At 35.9% G+C, this 19,093-nt stretch overlaps 1 pseudogene; it reads right to left on the bottom strand.

Moving 5' to 3' along the window:
- Positions 1-556: 556 nt before the first annotated feature.
- On the bottom strand, positions 557-6,746 carry LOC113613085 (GTP-binding nuclear protein Ran pseudogene; annotated as a pseudogene).
- Between the last annotated feature and the right edge of the window lie 12,347 nt (positions 6,747-19,093).

Below are 19,093 nucleotides of genomic sequence, written 5' to 3'. Positions count from 1 at the left end.
ATGAAAATGATCAGTTTTTCATCTTTTTAAATATTGCCTATGTTGGTAGTAAATTTTTTCAGGTTTTATTTGCTTAAAATATTTTTATTTTCCTTCCTAAAAGAGAGTTTCACCGAGATACAGAATTTTAAATTTGCTAGTTATTTCTTCTCAACATTTTGAAAATGCCATTTCAATATCTTTTGGTACCTAGTATTGTTCTTGGAGCAGCTGTCAACCTAATGGTTATTCCATTGTAGGTTTGATGGATTTTCTTTTCTCTACTTTTTTTTTTTTTAAAGATAGTTGAAATACAACTTTATTCTGATTCTAAACAAAAAGGAATGGAAACGACAGTAACAAACAAGATTCCACCACTGAATATTATGATGTGACTGTAGCAGTCTTATACTTGAAATTCAAGGAGGAAACCACTGTGTTCCAAAACAGCTAAATATGCAGGTCCAAAAAATGAAGGTATTTTTTTAACTGCCACATTCACTCTGAAGCCCATTCATCTCCTTCAGCATCCCAAAGATTAAACACATGTTCTGCTTAACTATGTAACAAAGTGGCAAACACGCTGCACTACTGACATCACAGGACAGTTGCCTATAAAACTAGACTTCTGACGCTGGGATCCAGCTTCACTTTCTCACAAGTCATCATCTTCATCCGGGAGAGCAGTTGTCTGAGCAACCTCTAGATTATGCTCGTACTGCGCTGCCGTGGCTGGGTCCATGACTGCCTCTGGCGGGGTGAGAGCAGACATGGCGACGAACTCCAAGTTAGGGTCTCCGATCAGATTTCTAGCAAGCCAGAGGAAGGGCTTTTCAAAGTTGTAGTTACTTTTGGCAGAAATGTCATAGTACTGAAGATTATTCTTTCAGTGGAAGACAATTGACTTTACCTTAACTTTTCTGTCCTTAATATCCATTTGATTTCTACACAACACAATGGGGATGTTCTCACATAGTAGTACCAGATCTCTGTGCCAGTTAGGCACGTTCTTGTAAGTAACTCTTGATGTTACATCAAACATTCATAACGGCACACTGAGCTTGGATATAATAGCCATCTCCCAGTCCAACAAATTTCTTCTGACCAGCTGTATCCCAAACATTGAACTTAATAAGTCCTCTGTTGTTATGGAACACAAAGGGGTGGACCCCAACATCCAAGGTAGCTACATACTTCTTCTCAAATTCACCAGTCAGATGACGTTTCAGGACTGTAGTTTTTCCAGTACCACCATCATCAACCAATACAAGCTTAAACTGAACTTGGGGTTCTCCTTGGGCTGCTATCGTGATGTTACTTCCAGAAGCGTCTCCACCCCCGTCTATCTTTCCTCTACTTTTAATATCATCTGTTTGGGGTGCTACAGAAACTCAATAAAGAAACTTGAGGGAGGGAAATAATCCCAGAAATGTATGAGATGCAAGAGGAATGATGAGCAAAGAAAAAAAAGTAAACATAAAGCTAAAGAAATAATAAAATGTGTAATTATTGGCATTTCAAAAAACAAAGATAGAGAAATTCTTATGCCACATTCTCTAATTACAATGCAATTAAGTTGAAAATAATAACATAAATATAATTAAAATAATTCCAAACTTTTAGAAATTAAAAAACACAGTTCTAATGGAAATTTAGAAATATTATAATTAAAGCAAAAAATATATAAATATTACTTGTCAGAACTTGTGAAGGTAAACTTATAGCCTTAAAGTCTTATTAAAATAAAGTTGAAAATTGATGAAATAACCATTTCAATAAGCATTTCTAATTTCAATAAGCATTTCAACAAATTTCTAATTTGTTAAGCATTTCTTAACAAATTAGAAAAAGAACAACATAATGAACTCAAAGTGAAAGAAAGGATATAATAAAGGAAAGAGCAGGCACAAATGAAAATAGAAAACAAGATAGAGAGTATAAACAAAAAAATTGGAATGGTTAATGCAATTGACAGACTCTAATCAAAAACATTAAACGTCACAACAAAAAGATTAGGAATGAATAAATGAACAAAATAAAAACACAGGAGGTATTTTAAGTATTCTAAAAACCTTATGGCAAAAATCTTGAAAAATATTTAAAATAGACAATGCTCTAGAAAAATAGAAATTACCAATCCAAAATAGAAATCTGTGTTGTTATAAAGCAAGAAATACATTTATATGCTCATGTAGCAATAAAAAAAATTGAATCACTAGATCAAAAGAGTATCATAAAGAAAACCCTAGGTCCAGATAATTTTATGAATCCCACCAATAATTTAAGAAACATATAATTTTGACCTTAATGTATTTTCAGAAAATATAAAAAGGGGAACATTCCCCAACTTTTTTAATAAAAATGGTATGCGCTTGATACCAAATTCAGACAAGAATACAAAACAAGGTAATTGTAGCCTGAATCTCCCTCCTGACTAAAGAATCAATTCTAAATGCACTTGAATTAAGCTCTCAAACATACTGTTAAGGTGATATATGAAGTTAGAGTTGGTTTAATTAGAGGAATAGAAAGTTTGTTCAGTAGTAGAATATCTAAGTGTCTGTATTAAAATTTTAATGTAGAAAACTTACTATTATTGCAATAGTTGCAGAAAAAAACATGGTATAACATTTAACAATTATTGATAAAAGCTCTTAGTAAAATAGAAATAGAAACTTTCTTAATTTTACAAAAGATATATCCACACATACGCACAAACACACAAAACATAGCAAGTATTCTACTTAACATCAGAAGCAAGAAAATGTGTCCATTAATGGTTCTTTTTTATCTTCCAGTTTTGTTGAGATATAATTGATATACAGTACTGTATAAGTTTAAAATATAATGATTTGACTTACACCATAAAATGATTATCACATTCAATAAGTTTAGTGAACATCTCATATAGATACAAAATTAAAGAAAAAGAAAAAAAGTTTTCTTTTGATTAGAACTCTTAGGATTTACTCTCTTAAAAACTTTCATATCTAACATACATCAGTGTTAATTATATTTATCTTTTTGTAAATTACATCCCTAATACTTATTTATCTCATGACTGGAAGTTTGTACCTTTTGACTGATTTCATTCAATCAGTTCACCCTCCTCTCACCTCTCATGACTGGTAACCACAAATATGATCTCTTTTCCCATCAGTTTGTTTGTTTATTTTTGAAGTAGAATTGACCTACAACACTGTGTTAGTTCCTGGTACACAGCATAGTGATTTGGTACTTCCATACATTTCAAAATAATCACCATGATAAGTCTAGTTAGGATGTGTCAGCATACAAACCCATTACATAGTTATTGACTATATTCATCACACTGTACATTTCATACCTGTGACTCATTTATTTTGCAACTAGAAGTTTGTACCTCTTAATCTCCCTCACCTATTTCTTTCCTCTCCCCATCCCTCTCTCCTCAGGCAACCACCTGTTTTTTCTCTGTGTCTATAATTCTGTTTCTGCTTTGTTATGTTTGTTCATTTGTTTTATTTTTTAGATTCCACATATAAGTGAAATCATACAGAATTTGTCTTTGTCTGATTTATTTCATTTAGTGTAATGCCCTCTATGTTCATTCATGTTATCACAAATGGCAAAAATTCATTCTTTGTATGGCTCAGTAATATTCCATTGTATATATGTATATCACCTCTTCTATGTCCATTCATCTATCAATAAACACATAGAGTGATTTCATATTGTCTATTCTAAATGGTGCTGCAATGAACACAATGGTGCATATAACTTTTGGAACTAGTGTTTTTGTTTTCTTTGGACAAATACGCAGGAATGGAATTGCTGAATCATGTGATAGTTCTATTCTTAATTTTTTGAGGAATATCCACTATGTTTTCCATAGTGGCTGCACCAATTTACATTACAACCAACAGTGCAGAAGTGTTCCCTTTTATCTACATCTTCATCAACAGTTGTTACTTAGTGTCTTTTTGATTATAGCTATTCTGACAGGTGTGAGGTAGTATCTCATTATGGTTTTGACTTGCATTTCCCTGATAATTAGTGATGTTGAGCATCTTTCTTTGTGCCCGTTGGCCATCTGTATGTCTTTTTAAAAAATTTATTTATTTGGCTGTGCTGGTCTTAGTTGCAACACTTGGAGTCTTCATTGTGGCATGTGCGATCTTCGTTGCAGCATGCAGGATATAGTTCCCAGACCAGGGATCGAACCCAGGTCCCCTGCATTGGGAGCAAGGAATCTTAACTGCTGGACCACCAAGGAAGTCCCCATCTGTATGTCTTCTTTAGAAAAATTTCTGCTCAGATCCTCTGTCCATTTTCTAATGAGGTTTTTGTTTTTTTTTTATGTTTAGTTGTATGAGTTCTTTTTATATTTATGGCATTAACCCCTTATCAGATATGTCATTTGCAAATATCTCCTCCCATTCTGTAGGCAACATTTTCATTTTGTTGGTGATTTCCTTTTCTGTGCAAAAGCTTTTTAGTTTGTTGTAGCTCCATTTGGGTTTTTTTTTTTTTTTTTTTTTTTTTTGCTTTTGTTTTCCTTGCCTGAAGAGACATATCCAAAAATATATTACTAAGACTGATGTCAAAGAGAATACTGCCTATGTTTTCTTCTAGGAGTTTTACAGTTTCAGATCTTCCATTTAAGTCTTTAATCCATTTTGAATTTGTTTTTGTGCATGGTGTGAGAGAGTAGTCCCATTTGATTATTTTGGATGTAGCGCTCCAATTGTCCCAACACTGTTTATTGAAGAGGCTGTCTTTATCCCATTGTATATTCTTGCCTCCTTTGTGTATAAATGTGGGTTCATTTCTGGGCTCTCTATTCTGTTCCATTGATCTATGTGTCTTGTGTTTGTGCAAGTAATGTACTGTTTTGATTACTGTAGCTGTGTAGTATAGTTTGAAATCAGTGAGCATGGCACCTCCACCTTTGTTCTGCTTTCTCAAGATTGTTTTGGCTATTTGGGGTTTTTTGTGTTTCCATACAAATTTTAGAATTATTTGTTCTAGTTCTGTGAAAAATACCATTGGTATTTTGATGGGGATTGCACTGACTGCAGATTGTCTTGAGTAGTGTGGTCATTTTAACAATATTAATTCTTCCAACCCATGAACAAAGTATATCTTTCCATCTGTTTGTGTCCTCTTCAATTTCTGTCAACAGCATCTCATAGTTTTCTGAGTACAGGTATTTTACTTTCTTAGTTAGATTTATTCTGAGGTATTTTATTATTTTTTTAAAATTGTAAATGGCCTTGTTTTCTTAATTTACCATTCTGATAGTTCATTCTTAGTGTATCAAAATGCAACAGATTTCTGTATATTAATTTTAGATCCTGCAAGTTTACTGAATTCATTGATCAGCTCTAGTTTGTTTGTTTTTTTTTTTTTTTTTTGGTGGCATCTTGAGGATTTTCTATGTATAATATCATGTCATCTGCAAACAGTGACAGTATTACTTCTTCCTTTCCAATTGGATTCCTTTTATTTCTTTTTCTTTTCTGATTGCTGTGGCTAGGACTTCCAATACTATGCTGAGTAAAAGTGGCAAGGGTGGGCATTCTTTCCTTTTTCCTGATCTGAGGGGAAATTCATTCATTTAACATAATGTCAGTTGTGGACTTATCATGTATGGCCTTTATAATGTATGGCCTTTATAATGTTAAGTTGTGTTCCATTATACCCAATTTGTTGAGTATTTTTAACAAATAGATGTTGAATTTTGTTAAAGGTTTTTCCACATCTATTGAGATGATCATATGTTTTTTATATTTCAATTTGTTAATGTAGTGTATTACATTGATTGATTTGTGGATATTGAACCATATTTGCATCCCTGAGATAAACCCTACTTGATCATGGTGTATGATCCTTTTAATGTATTGTCAAATTTGGTTTGCTAATATTTTGTTGAAGATTTTTGCATCTATATTCTTCAGTGATATTGGCCTGTAATTTTCTTTTTTTGTGATATCTTTCTCTGGTTTGGGCATCAAGGTGATGCTGGCCTTACAGAATGAGTTTGGAAGCATTCCCTGCTCTGCAATTTTTTTGAATAGTTTGAGAGGAAAAGGTGTCTATATTTTTTTAAAAATTTGCTAAAATTCACCTATGAAACCGTTTGTTCTTGGCCTTTTGGAGAATTTGTTTTATTATTAATTCAATTTCATTAGTGGTAATTTGTCTGTTCATATTTTCTATTTCTTCCTGGTTCAGTCTTGGAACACTGTACATTTCCAGGAATTTGTCCATTTTAGATTGTCCACTTAATCGGCATATATGATTATGGGCTGGGCTGGGCCAAGAGACTGCTGGCTGAGAAGTTTCAGGGATCCCAGGGTTATTGCTGGCTCACTGGTGGGCAGATCCAGATTCTGGTGTGGGTGACTGCATTGCTGGGGGTCCCAGATATATTGTTTGCCTGCTGGTGCATAGGGCTGGTTCCTGAGGCCAATGACTATGGTGTCCGTTGTGTCCCAAAGCTGGTGTTGGCCAGCTAGTGAGTGGGACTGAATACTGGAGTGGCTGGCTGAGAAGCTAGGGTGTCTCAGAGCTGGGAATGGACTGATGGTGGGTTGGCCTGGGGCTCCAGAGGGTCATGAGCCTTGTGTTGGCCTGCTCTTTGGTGGAGCTGAGTCCTGGCAGGTCCCATAGCTAGAGTAGTTTCATTGGTGGTTGCAACCCTGTTCCAAGGTCTCTTGCTGCAGGGTTCTGGGGGTTCTGGAGCTGGTGTCAGTCAGCAGGTGGATGAGGCTGGATTCTGCCATGGCTGACTGAGGGTCCCAAGGTGTCCCAGAGCTGGTGGGTCCTGGAGTTGGTGTCAGCCCACTGGTGGGCAGGGCTGAGGCCCAGGTATTCTGAGGGTTAGTGCCAGGTCACTGGTGGATGAGTATTGTCTTGGGGCTAGTGCCAGGCCACTGGTGTGCAGGGCTGGTTCTCAGGAGCTCTAGGCTAAGGGGTTCTTAAAGCACCAGGTCTGGTGGGTGGGGCTGAGGTGTCCGAGCACTCGTGCCCACAAGCTAGTGAAAGGGGCTGGCACTAATAAACTAGAGGGATGATTCCACAATGGCACTTGCCAGCACCAGTGTCCATGTGATAGAGCAAGCTTCCCAAAATAGCTGCTGCCTGTATCATTTTTGCCTCCTGCCTCTCCAGGAGGCTTTCCAAGATAAGCAGGTGGATCTGACCCAGACTCCTTTCAAATTACTGCTTCTGCCCTGGGTCCTGGAGTGTGTGAGATTTTATGTGTGTCCTTTAAGAGTCAAGTCTCTTATTTCCCACAGCCCTCTGGCTCTCCTGAAAATAAGCCCCACTGACCTTCAAAGCCAAATGTTCTGGGTATTCATCTTCCTGGTGCAGGACTCTAGGGCTGGGGAGCCCACTTTGGGGCTTGGACTCCTTGCTCTTTGGGTACAACCTCTGCAATTATAATTATCCTCCTGTTTGTGCATTGCCCACTTGGGCGTATTGGTCTTGACTACACCATATCTCCATACCTCCTACCCATCTCGTTGTGGTTCCTTTTATATATCTTTAGTTGTAGAAGGTCTTTTCTGCTGGTGTTCCAGTTTTTCTCATCAGTAGTTGCTCTACAAGTAGTTGAAATTTTGGTGTGCCCATGGGAGGGGTCTTCACACTCTACCATCTTCGCCACTCCCCCCAGTGGCTCTTCTTTTCAACACTGTCCTGAAGATCCTAGCAGCTGCAATCTGGCCAGAAAAAGAAATAAAATGTATCAAGGTTGACAAGAAAGAAAAAAAGCTGTCATTATTTGTAGCTGACTGCCAGTATTTTTTTTTTAATTTATTTTTATTTTTGTTTGACTGCCAGTATTGAGAACATAAAATAATCTATAGACAAATTATTAGTATTAACAAGACCGGCAGCTAGAAATCATCATTGAGAAGTCAGTCACATCTCTAAATACTAGTAACACATAAAATTTTATTAAGGAGAAAGAATGATTTGATTACAAACCTCAGAGAAAGACCCACAATTTGTAGACATTTTAAGTGGAGAAAGGACGAACTTTCCCATAAATGGCATTAGATAGATTGTGAATAAGAAAAAATATGAAACTGGACTCCAATTTCACAATATACTAAAAAATATAATAAATTCAGGCACATTTAAGATGTAAATATAAAAGGCAAAATTTTGAACATTTTGGAAGATAATATAGGAGACAGTATTCATGATCTCAGATAGGGAAGGATTTCTTAAATAGGACTAAAAAAAAGAAAAAAACACTAATCATAATGGTAAATATTGATAAGTTTGACTACATTATAATTAAGAACCTCTCTATCAAAGTACAGAATCAGTGAATCAACAATTATCTCAAAATAAAATATTAAAAATTTTGCTTAGTTAAATTCAAACACATTATAAAAAAAGTAAAGGTAAGCAAAAACCTGGGAAAAGTTACTTGCTTACATAAAATTGACAATTAGGATGCCACATTCCAATAATAGGAATACATAAGGTATCATTATTTATGTAGCAAAAGCCAGAAAATGGTAAATATAAAGATGATCTAAAGATATGAATGTCTTAAATAGTATCAATTTGGAAATATCTCAAATATCAATGGAGAGTAGAATAGATAAATTATGGTACACTAGAATGTTAAACAGAGAAATTTAAAAATGAACCCCTGCCTTCGGTATAACATGTAAATGTTTTAAAAAAAATGATGTCAAATAAAAAACTAAAAAGATGTAGTAGAGGAGCTTCCCCGGTGGCGCAGTGGTTGAGAGTCCGCCTGCCGATGCAGGGGACACGGGTTCGTGGCCCGGTCCGGGCAGATCCCACATGCCGCGGAGCAGCTGGGCCCGTGAGCCATGGCCGCTGGGCCTGTGCGTCCGGAGCCTGGCCTGTGCTCCGCAACGGGAGAGGCCACAACAGTGAGAGGCCCACGTATCACAAAAAAAAAAAAAAAAATACAGTAGAATACACACAGGTTTTATTTTATTTAACAAACATTTAAAAAATATAATTACCAGTGTTGGACCAGGTATTTGATGATTATTGATTCACTTAATTCTCTAAACAATTCAACAATGTAAACACTATTATTGGCTTCAGTTTAAAGATGCAGAAACTGAGGCATAGAAAGGTTAAGTAACTGCCCAATGGCACACATCTAGTAATAGGAATGGGCAATCTGGTTCCAGGGTCTAGAGTATGATTCCATTCACATAAACTTCAAAAGCAGGTACAGCTATACAGCATATTGTATGTGTGTGTGTGTGTGTGTGTGTGTGTGTGCATTTTTTAATGTTAAAAATAGATTAACAAAAAACAAAATACAGAGGTATTCAAAGAAATTGTCAATGTTCTCTTTCCTTTTCCCACCCTAGTTTTATTGAGATACAATTGACATACAGCACTGTTTAATATGTACAGCATAATAACTTGACTTACATGTATTATTAAATGATTACCACAGTAAGTTTGGTTAACACCCATCATCTCTTACATATACAAAAGAAAAAAAGAAAAGAACACAAATATTTTTTCCTTGTGATGAGAACTCTTAGCAACATTTTCTTTCTCAGGAGAGCATCTAGGAGGTGTGTATATGGCTGTCAATTTTATTATCACTATTACTTTTCTCTGAAGTGTACATATACATTATACATGGTATTTCTTGGTATGTTATATTTCTCAATTTTTAAAAAGGTTAAAAGAGAGGGGGGCTTCCCTGGTGGCCCAGTGGTTGAGAGTCCGCCTGCCGATGCAGGGGACACGGGTTCGTGCCCCGGTCCGGGAGGATCCCTCATGCCGCGGAGCGGCTGGGCCCATGAGCCATGGCCGCTGAGCCTGCGCGTCTGGAGCCTGTGCTCCGCAATGGGAGAGGCCACAACAGTGATAGGCCCGTGTACCGCAAAAAAAAAAAAAGAGAGAGGGGTTGACCCTGAACAGAGAGTCTCTGTAGTGGAAGAGAAACCTGTACTTTCAGAACTTTTCTGTGAGTTAAGCCTGTGCCGAAGAAGACTGAATCATCCTGAAAGAATCCTACCCAAGAGGACAGTCATGGAAGGCGAGGGAACCCCAACAGAAAGAGGATGAGTGGGTAGGATCTGAGAAACTGAGGTTTGTCTGAGGGAACATAGTATAAATGAGGGTGCTGGGCAGTGGGAATGGGGAGAGCTGTCCAGGGAGCTCACAAAAGCAGTCCAAGAAAGAAAAGCCAGCATCTGAACTTCTGCCAGATGATAATGGCATCACAGAAGCAGGAGCTAGAGGTAGTAGAGAGAGAAGGGATGAAAGGGTAGAAACAAGTTAGAAGAGTAAAGAATGAAGGGGGAGGAGGGAAGCTTTGAACTGGATAAGATTAAATTCTTAATATTAGATTGGACTGGACTTTATGACACTTACAAATGAGGCTTTTTGGTAATTCATGTTAATGACAGGGAAAAGTTAAAGGGCTCGGCCTGAGATAGTGTCCAAAATGGAAGACTTTACAGAACTTATTTGAGGTCTAGGGGGAAGAATAAGTAGTTTCCTGCTTGCACTTTACCAAGTTCAATAAACTAACAAATTCAGATTATACATAAATCTCTATTCCATTACCTTTTTAAAATAGGTTTACTGAGATATGATTTGAATAATTTAATATTCAATTTTTTAAAGTTTACAAATCAGTGATTTTTAATATATCTACAAGGTTGTAAAGCCATAATCACTAATTCCAGAATATTTTATTACTCCCAGAAAAGACACTATACAAATTATCAGTCATTCCCACTCCCACTATCCCCACAAGTGGCAACCACTAATCTACTTTCCATCTCTATGGATTTATCTATTCTGGACATTTCATATAAATGCAATCATGCAATATGTGGCCTTTTGTGTCTGGCTTCTTTTACTTAGCGAGGTGTTTTCAATGTTCATCTATGTTGTAGAAGATACATCATGTTCCATCCTTTTTATGGTTATATAAGTATTCCATTGTATGGCTATATCATATTTTGTTGTTGATAGACATTTCAGTTTCCACTTTTGGCTATTATGAATAATGCTGCTATGAAAAATTGTGTACAGGTTTTGTGTGAACAGCTACTTTCAATTCTCTTGGGTATATACCTAGGAGTGGAATTGCTGTAGCAGATGGTAAACTCTATGTTTAACATTTTGAGAAACAAACTGTTTTCCATGTGACTGCATAATCTTACAACCCCATCAGCAGTGTTTGAGAGTTCCAATTATCCACATCCTCACAAACACTTGTTGCCCATCTTTTATTTTACCCATTCTAATGGGGGTAAAAATAGTATCTCATTATAATTTTGATTTGCATTTCTCTGATGACTAATGATGTTGAACATCTTTTCATGTGCTAATTAGCCATTTGTATATCTTCTTTGGAGAAATGTCTGTTTAGAGCCTTTGCCCATTTTTAATTAGGTTTCTTTATAATTGAATTATGAGTTCTTTATATATTCTGGTTACAAATCCCTTATTATATAGATGATTTGCACATATTTTCTCCCATTCTGTGGGTTGTCTTTTTACTTTCTTTATGATGTCCTTTGAAACAAAAAATTTCTTGATTTTGATGAAGTTCTGTGTCTCTATTTTTTTCTTTTGTTGCTTGTGCTCTTGTCTCTACCTTTTTAAAAAAAAAATACAAGTGCAACCATAAGATACCCATAATTCCCAACCTGTTTTGTCTTAATAATAATTCTTGGGCATCTTTCCACATCTCTCTATCTCTGTCATCTCTATCTATCTATCTGTCTATAATATATATTTTTAATGGCTGCATATTATCTTACTTTACGGCAGTAAATAACAAGTTCTCTACTGATAGACTTTTAGGTTTTTACAACTTATTGCTGTTATAGTGCCACAGCAAACATTCCTGAAAATGTATATATCTTTATATATATGTGTGTACACACAGTATGTTTCTAATTGTAGGAGTGTTGGCTTAAAGAGTGTTTGCATTTAAAATTTTGACAGGTAGTACCGAATTATCTCCAGTGATGTTATATATATATTTTTAATATACTATCCTCTAATAGTGTTTGAAGCTGTCTTGTGAACACATGGTATGATCACATTTTTTAATCTTTATGAATCTGATAAGAAAAAAAATCTTGTTTGGTTTTGCCTTCTTTAATGTGTTTGAGGTTGACCATCTTTTATATGTTTATTGAGCATTTGTATTTCCTGTGGTATAAAGTGTTTCTTCATAATCTTTGTCCATTTTTCTAGTGGATTATTTGTCCTTTTGTTGAATGTTAAAAGCCTTTTGTATGGTAATAAAATTTGCTTTTTCTCAGTTATGTATGCTGTAAATATTTTTATTTGGTTATTTTTTTTTAGTTTCCTTATAGACTATTTGTTGCGCAGAAGTTTCAGGTGCTTTTGTAGTTGAATTTATCACTTCTTTAAAATGAATTTTAGCAAATCCTTTTTTTCCCCTTTTTCTCTTAATTTTTCTCTAGGTGTTTTTTCCTATACTTCAAACTCTGAAGAGTCTGATGTTATTGACTCTTTTTCCCCCTTGATTTAATTATAAAAAACACTGCACACAATTCATTGAAAACTTAATTACAAATACTGCCTAGAATAGTGCCATGTACATAAGCCCACTGAAGAAATATTACTGAATAACGCTTTCAAATTCATATTCATCTTACACTTTTCCATTCTAGATTATCTAAATAATTCTTTTTTTTAAACATCTTTATTGGAGTATAATTGCTTTACAATGGTGTGTTAGTTTCTGCTCTATAACAAAGTGAATCAGTTATACATATACATATGTTCCCATATCTCTTCCCTCTTGCATCTCCCTCCCTCCCACCCTCCCTATCCCACACCTCTAGGTGGTCACAAACTGCTGATCTCCCTGTGCCATGAGGCTGCTTCCCACTAGCTATCTACTTTACGTTTGGTAGTGTATATATGTCCATGGCACTCTCTCACTTTGTCACAGCTTACACTTCACCTCCCCATATCCTCAAGTCCATTCTCTAGTAGGTCTGTGTCTTTATTCCCGTCTTACCCCTAGGTTCTTCATGACCTTTTTTTTTTTCTTAGATTCCATATATATGTGTTAGCATATGGTATTTGTTTTTCTCTTTCTGACTTACTTCACTCTGTATGACAGACTCTAGGTCCATCCACCTCACTAAAAATAACTCAATTTCATTTCTTTTTATGGCTGAGTAATATTCCATTGTATATATGTGCCACATCTTTATCCATTCATCCGATGATGGACACTTAGGTTGCTTCCATCTCCTGGCTATAGTAAATAGTGCTGCAATGAACATTTTGGTACATGACTCTTTTTGAATTCTGGTTTTCTCAGGGTATATGCTCAATAGAGGGATTGCTCGGTTGTATGGTAGTTCTATTTGTAGATTTTTAAGGAACCTCCATACTGTTCTCCATAGTGGCTGTATCAATTTACATTCCCACCAGCAGTGCAAGAGTGTTCCCTTTTCTCCACACCCCCTCCAGCATTTATTGTTTCTAGATATTTTGATGATGGCCATTCTGACCAGTGTGAGATGATATCTCATTGTAGTTTTGATTTGCATTTCTCTAATGATTAATGATGTTGAGCATTCTTTCATGTATTTGTTGGCAATCTGTATATCTTCTTTGGAGAAATGTCTATTTAGGTCTTCTGCCCATTTTTGGATAGGGTTTTTTGTTTTTTTGTAATTGAGCTGCATGAATTGCTTGTAAATTTTGGAGATTAATCCTTTGTCAGTTGCTTCATACGCAAATATTTTCTCCCATTCTGAGGGTTGTCTTTTGGTCTTGTTTATAGTTTCCTTTGCTGTGCAAAAGCTTTGAAGTTTCATTAGGTCCCATTTGTTTAGGTCCCAAATTTTTGTTTTTATTTCCATTTCTCTAGGAGGTGGGTCAAGAAAGATCTTGCTGTGACTTATGTCATAGAGTGTTTGTCTATGTTTTCCTCTAAGAGTTTGATAGTTTCTGGCCTTACATTTAGATTTTTTTTTTTTTGTTGTTACGCGGGCCTCTCACTGCTGTGGCCTCTCCCGTTGCAGAGTACAGGCTCCAGATGCGCAGGCTCAGCGGCCATGGCTCATGGGCCCAGCCGCTCCATGGCATGTGGGATCTTCCTGGAGCAGGGCACGAACCCGTGTCCCCTGCATTGGCAAGCGGACTCTCAACCACTGCACCACCAGGGAAGCCCACATTTAGATTTTTAATCCATTTTGAGCTTATGTTTGTGTATGGTGTTAGGGAATGTTCTAATCTCATACTTTTACATGTACCTGTCCAGTTTTCCCAACACCACTTATTGAACAGGCTGTCTTTTCTCCACTGTATATTCTTGCCTCTTTTATCAAAGATAAGGTGACCGTATGTGTGTGGGTTTATCTCTAGGCTTTCTATCCTCTTCCATTGATCTTTCTGTTTTTGTGCCAGTACCATACTGTCTTGATTACTGTAGCTTTGTAGCATAGTCTGAAGTCAGGGAGCCTGATTCCCCCAGCTCCGTTTTTTGTTCTCAAGATTGCTTTGGCTATTTGGGGTCTTTTGTGTTTCCATACAAATTGTGAAATTTTTGGTTCTAGTTCTTTGAAAAATGCCAGTGGTAGTTATATAGGGATTGCATTGAATCTGTAGATTGCTTTGGGTAGTAGAGTCATTTTCAAAATGTTGATTTTTCCAATCCAAGAACATGGTATATCTCTCCATCTATTTGTATCATCTTTAATTTCTTTCATCAGTATCTTATAATTTTCTGCATACAGGTATTTTGTCTCTTTAGGTAGGTTTATTCCTAGATATTTTATTCTTTTTGTTGCAGTGGTAAATGGGAGGGTTTTCTTAATTTCACTTTCAGATTTTTCATCATTAATCTATAGGAATGCCAGAGATTTCTATACATTAATTTTGTATCCTGCTACGTTACCAAATTCATTGATTAGCTCTAGTAGTTTTCTGGTAGCATCTTTAGGATTCTCTCTATATAGTATCATGTCATCTGCAAACAGTGACAGCTTTACTTCTTCTTTTCTGATTTGGATTCCTTTTATTTCCTTTTCTTCTCTGATTGCTGTGGCTCAAACTTCCAAAACTATGTTGAATAAGAGTGGTGAGAGTGGACAACCTTGTCTTGTTCCTGATCTTAGTGGAAATGCTTTCAGTTTTTTACCATTGAGGACAATGTTGGCTGTAGGTTTGTCATATATGGCCTTTATTATGTTGAGGAAAGTTCCTCTATGCCTACTTTCGGCAGGGTTTTTATCATAAATGGGTGTTGAATTTTGTCGAAAGCTTTCTCTGCATCTATTGAGATGATCATATGGTTTTTCTCCTTCAGTTTTAATATGGTGTATCACGTTGATTGATTTATGTATATTGAAGAATCCTTGCATTCTTGGAATAAACCCCACTTGATCATGGTGTATGATCCTTTTAATGTGCTGTTGGATTCTGTTTGCTAGTATTTTGTTGAGGATTTTTGCATCTATTTTCATCAGTGATATTGGCCTGTAATTTTCTTTCTTTGTGTCATCTTTGTCTGGTTTTGGTATCAGGGTGATGGTGGCATCGTAGAACGAGTTTGGGAGTGTTCCTCCCTCTGCTATATTTTGGAACAGTTTGAGAAGGATAGGTGTTAGCTCTTCTCTAAATGTTTGATAGAATTCGCCTGTGAAGCCATCTGGTCCTGGGCTTTTGTTTGTTGGAAGATTTTTAATCACAGTCTCAATTTCAGTGCTTGTGATTTTTCTGTTCAAATTTTCTATTTCTTCCTGGTTCAGTCTTGGCAGGTTGTGCATTTCTAAGAATTTGTCCATTTCTTCCTTGGCAGGTTGTCCATTTTATTGGCATAGAGTTGCTTGTAGTAATCTCTCATGAACTTTTGTATTTCTGCAGTGTCAGTTGCTACTTCTCCTTTTTTATTTCTAGTTCTATTGATTTGAGTCTTCTCCCTTTTTTTCTTGATGAGTCTGGCTAATGGTTTATCAACTTTGTTTATCTTCTCAAAGAGTCAGCTTTTAGTTTTATTGATCTTTGCTATCATTTCCTTCATTTCTTTTTCATTTATTTCTGATCTGATCTTTATGATTTCTTTCCTTCTGCTAACTTTGGGGTTTTTTTTGCTCTTCTTTCCCTAATTGCTTTAGGTGCAAGGTTAGGTTGTTTATTTGAGATGTTTCCTGTTTCTTAAGGTAGGATTGTATTGCTATAAACTTCCCTCTTAGAACTGCTTTTGCTGCAACCCATAGGTTTTGGGTCGTAGTGTCTCCATTGTCATTTGTTTCAAGGTTTTTTTTGATTTCCTCTTTGATTTCTTCAGTGATCACTTCATTATTAAGAAGTGTATTGTTTAGCCTCCATGTGTTTGTATTTTTTACAGATCTTTTCCTGTAATTGATATCTAGTCTCATAGCATTGTGCTTGGAAAAGATACTTGATAAAATTTCAATTTTCTTTAATTTACCAAGGCTTGATTTGTGACCCAAGATATGATCTATCCTGGAGAATATTCCATGAGCACTTGATAAAAATGTGTATTCTGTTGTTTTTTGATGGAATGTCCTATAAATATCAATTAAGTCCATCTTGTTTAATGTATCATTTAAAGCTTGTGTTTCCTTATTTATTTTCATTTTGGATGAACTGTCCATTTGTGAAAGTGGGGTGTTAAATTCCCCTACTATGAATGTGTTACTGTCGATTTCCCCTTTTTTGGCTGTATTTGCCTTATGTATTGAGGTGCTCCTATGTTGGGTGCATAAATATTTACAATTATTATATCTTTTTCTTGGATTTATCCCTTGATCATTATGTAGTGTCCTTCTTTGTCTCTTGTAATAGTCTTTATTTTAAAGTCTATTTTGTCTGATATGAGAATTGCTACTCCAGCTTTCCTTTGGTTTCCATTTGCATGGAATATCTTTTGCCATCCCTTCACTTTCAGTCTCTATGTGTCCCAAGGTCTGAAGTGGGTCTCTTCTAGACAGCATATAGATGGATCTTATTTTTGTATCCATTCAGCAAGGCTGTGTCTTTTGCTTGGAGCATTTAATCCATTCACTTTTGCGGTAATTATTGATATGTATGTTCCTATGACCATTTCCTTAATGTTTTTGGGTTTGTTTTTGTAGATCCTTTTCTTCTCTTGTGTTTCCCACTTAGAGAATTTCCTTTAGCATTTGTTGTAGAGCTGGTTTGGTGGTGCTGAATTCTCTTAGCTTTTGCTTGTCTGTAAAGCTTTTGATTTCTCCATCAAATCTGAATGAGATCCTTGCCGGGTAGAGTAACATTGGTTGTAGGTTCTTCCCTTTCATCACTTTAAGTATATTGTGGCTCTCCCTTCTGGCTTGTAGAGTTTCTGCTGAGAAATCATATGTTAACGTTATGGGAGTTCCCTTGTATGTTTTTTGTCATTTTTCCCTTACAGATCTTAATACATTTTCTTTGTCTTTAATTTTTGCCAATTTGACTACTATGTGTCTTGTCATGTTTCTCCTTAGGTTTACCCTGTATGGGACTCACTGTGCTTCCTGGACTTGGGTGGCCCTTTCCTTTCCCATGTTAGGGAAGTTTTCAACTATAATCTCTTCAAATATTTTCTCTGGTCCTTTCTCTCTCTCTTCTCCTTCTGGGACCCCTATAATGTGAACGTTGTTGCATTTAATGTTGTCCCCAAAGTCTCTTAGCCTGTCTTCATTTCTTTTCATTCTTTCTTCTTTATTCTGTTCCACAGCAGTGAATTCCACCATTTTGTCTTCCAGGTCACTTATCCGTTCTTCTGTCTCAGTTATTCTGCTATTGATTCCTTCTAGTGTTGTTTTCATTTCAGTTATTGTACTGTTCATCTCTGTTTGTTTGTTCTTTAATTCTTCTAGGTCTTTGGTAAACATTTCTTGCATCTTCTCGATCTTTGCCTCCATTGTTTTTCCGAGGTCCTGGATCATCTTCACTATCATTATTCTGAATTCTTTTTGTGGAAGGTGGCCTATCTCCACTTCATTTAGTTGTTTTTCTGCGGTTTTATCTTGTTCCTTCATCTGGTGTATAGCCCTCTGCCTTTTCATCTTGTCTATCTTTCTGTGAATGTGTTTTTTGTTCCACAGGCTGCAGGATTGTAGTTCTTCTTGCTTCTGCTCTCTGCCCCCTGGTGGATGTGGCTATCTACATATTATTTTTAAGTGTTATAAAAACTGTTAAGATGTATTGTGATATACCTCAGTTCACCTCTTCATTTTGCTATATAGCCATATTCTCTGTATCTTTTCTCCAAAGTGCTCAAACACTCCAATTAAAAATTTATTCTAAAGGTAGCAACAAGAATTATTATGTCTCCATGAAGAAAAAAAGCTCAACATTTCTAATTACTAGAGAAATGTAAATCAAAACTACAATGAGGTTTTACTTCACACCATGCAGAATGGCCATCAAAAAGTCTACAAATACTGAACGCTGGAGAAGGTGTGGAGAAAAAGGAATCCTCCTAGACTGTTGGTGGGAATGTAAATTGGTACAGCGACAATGGAGAATAACATGGAGGTTCCTTAAAAAATTAAGAATACAACTACCATATGATCCAGCAATCCCACTGCTGGGCATACACCAAGAGAAAACTGTAATTCAAAAATATGCACACACCCCAATATTTATTGCCACACTATTTACAATAGCCAAGACCTAGAAGCAACCTAAATGTCCATTGACAGATGAAGGGATAAAGAAGATGTGGCATATATATATATATATATGAGGGTAATAGTCCATATATATATAATGGAATATTACTCAGCCATAATAAAGAATGAAATAATACCATTTACAGCAACATGGATGGACCTAAAGATTATCATACTAAGTGAAGCAAGCCAGAGAATGACAAATATCATATGATATCACTTATATGTGGAATATAAAAAAAATACAAATAGACTTATTTACAAAATGTAATAGACCCACAAACATAGAAAACAAATTTATGGTTACCAAAAGGGAAGGGGGGAGAGGGATAAATTAGGAGATTGGGATTAATATATACACATTACTGTATATAAAATAGATAACCAACAAGAACCTACGGTATAGCACAGGGAAGTAGACTCAATATTTTGTAATAACCTATAATGGAAAA

Source organism: Aethalodelphis obliquidens, unplaced genomic scaffold (assembly GCF_003676395.1).
Source record: "Aethalodelphis obliquidens isolate GAN/ISIS:26980383/991018 unplaced genomic scaffold, ASM367639v1 scaffold84, whole genome shotgun sequence".
In the NCBI taxonomy this organism is placed as follows: Eukaryota; Metazoa; Chordata; class Mammalia; order Artiodactyla; family Delphinidae; genus Aethalodelphis; species Aethalodelphis obliquidens.
This window is presented reverse-complemented; position numbering and strand designations above follow the sequence as displayed.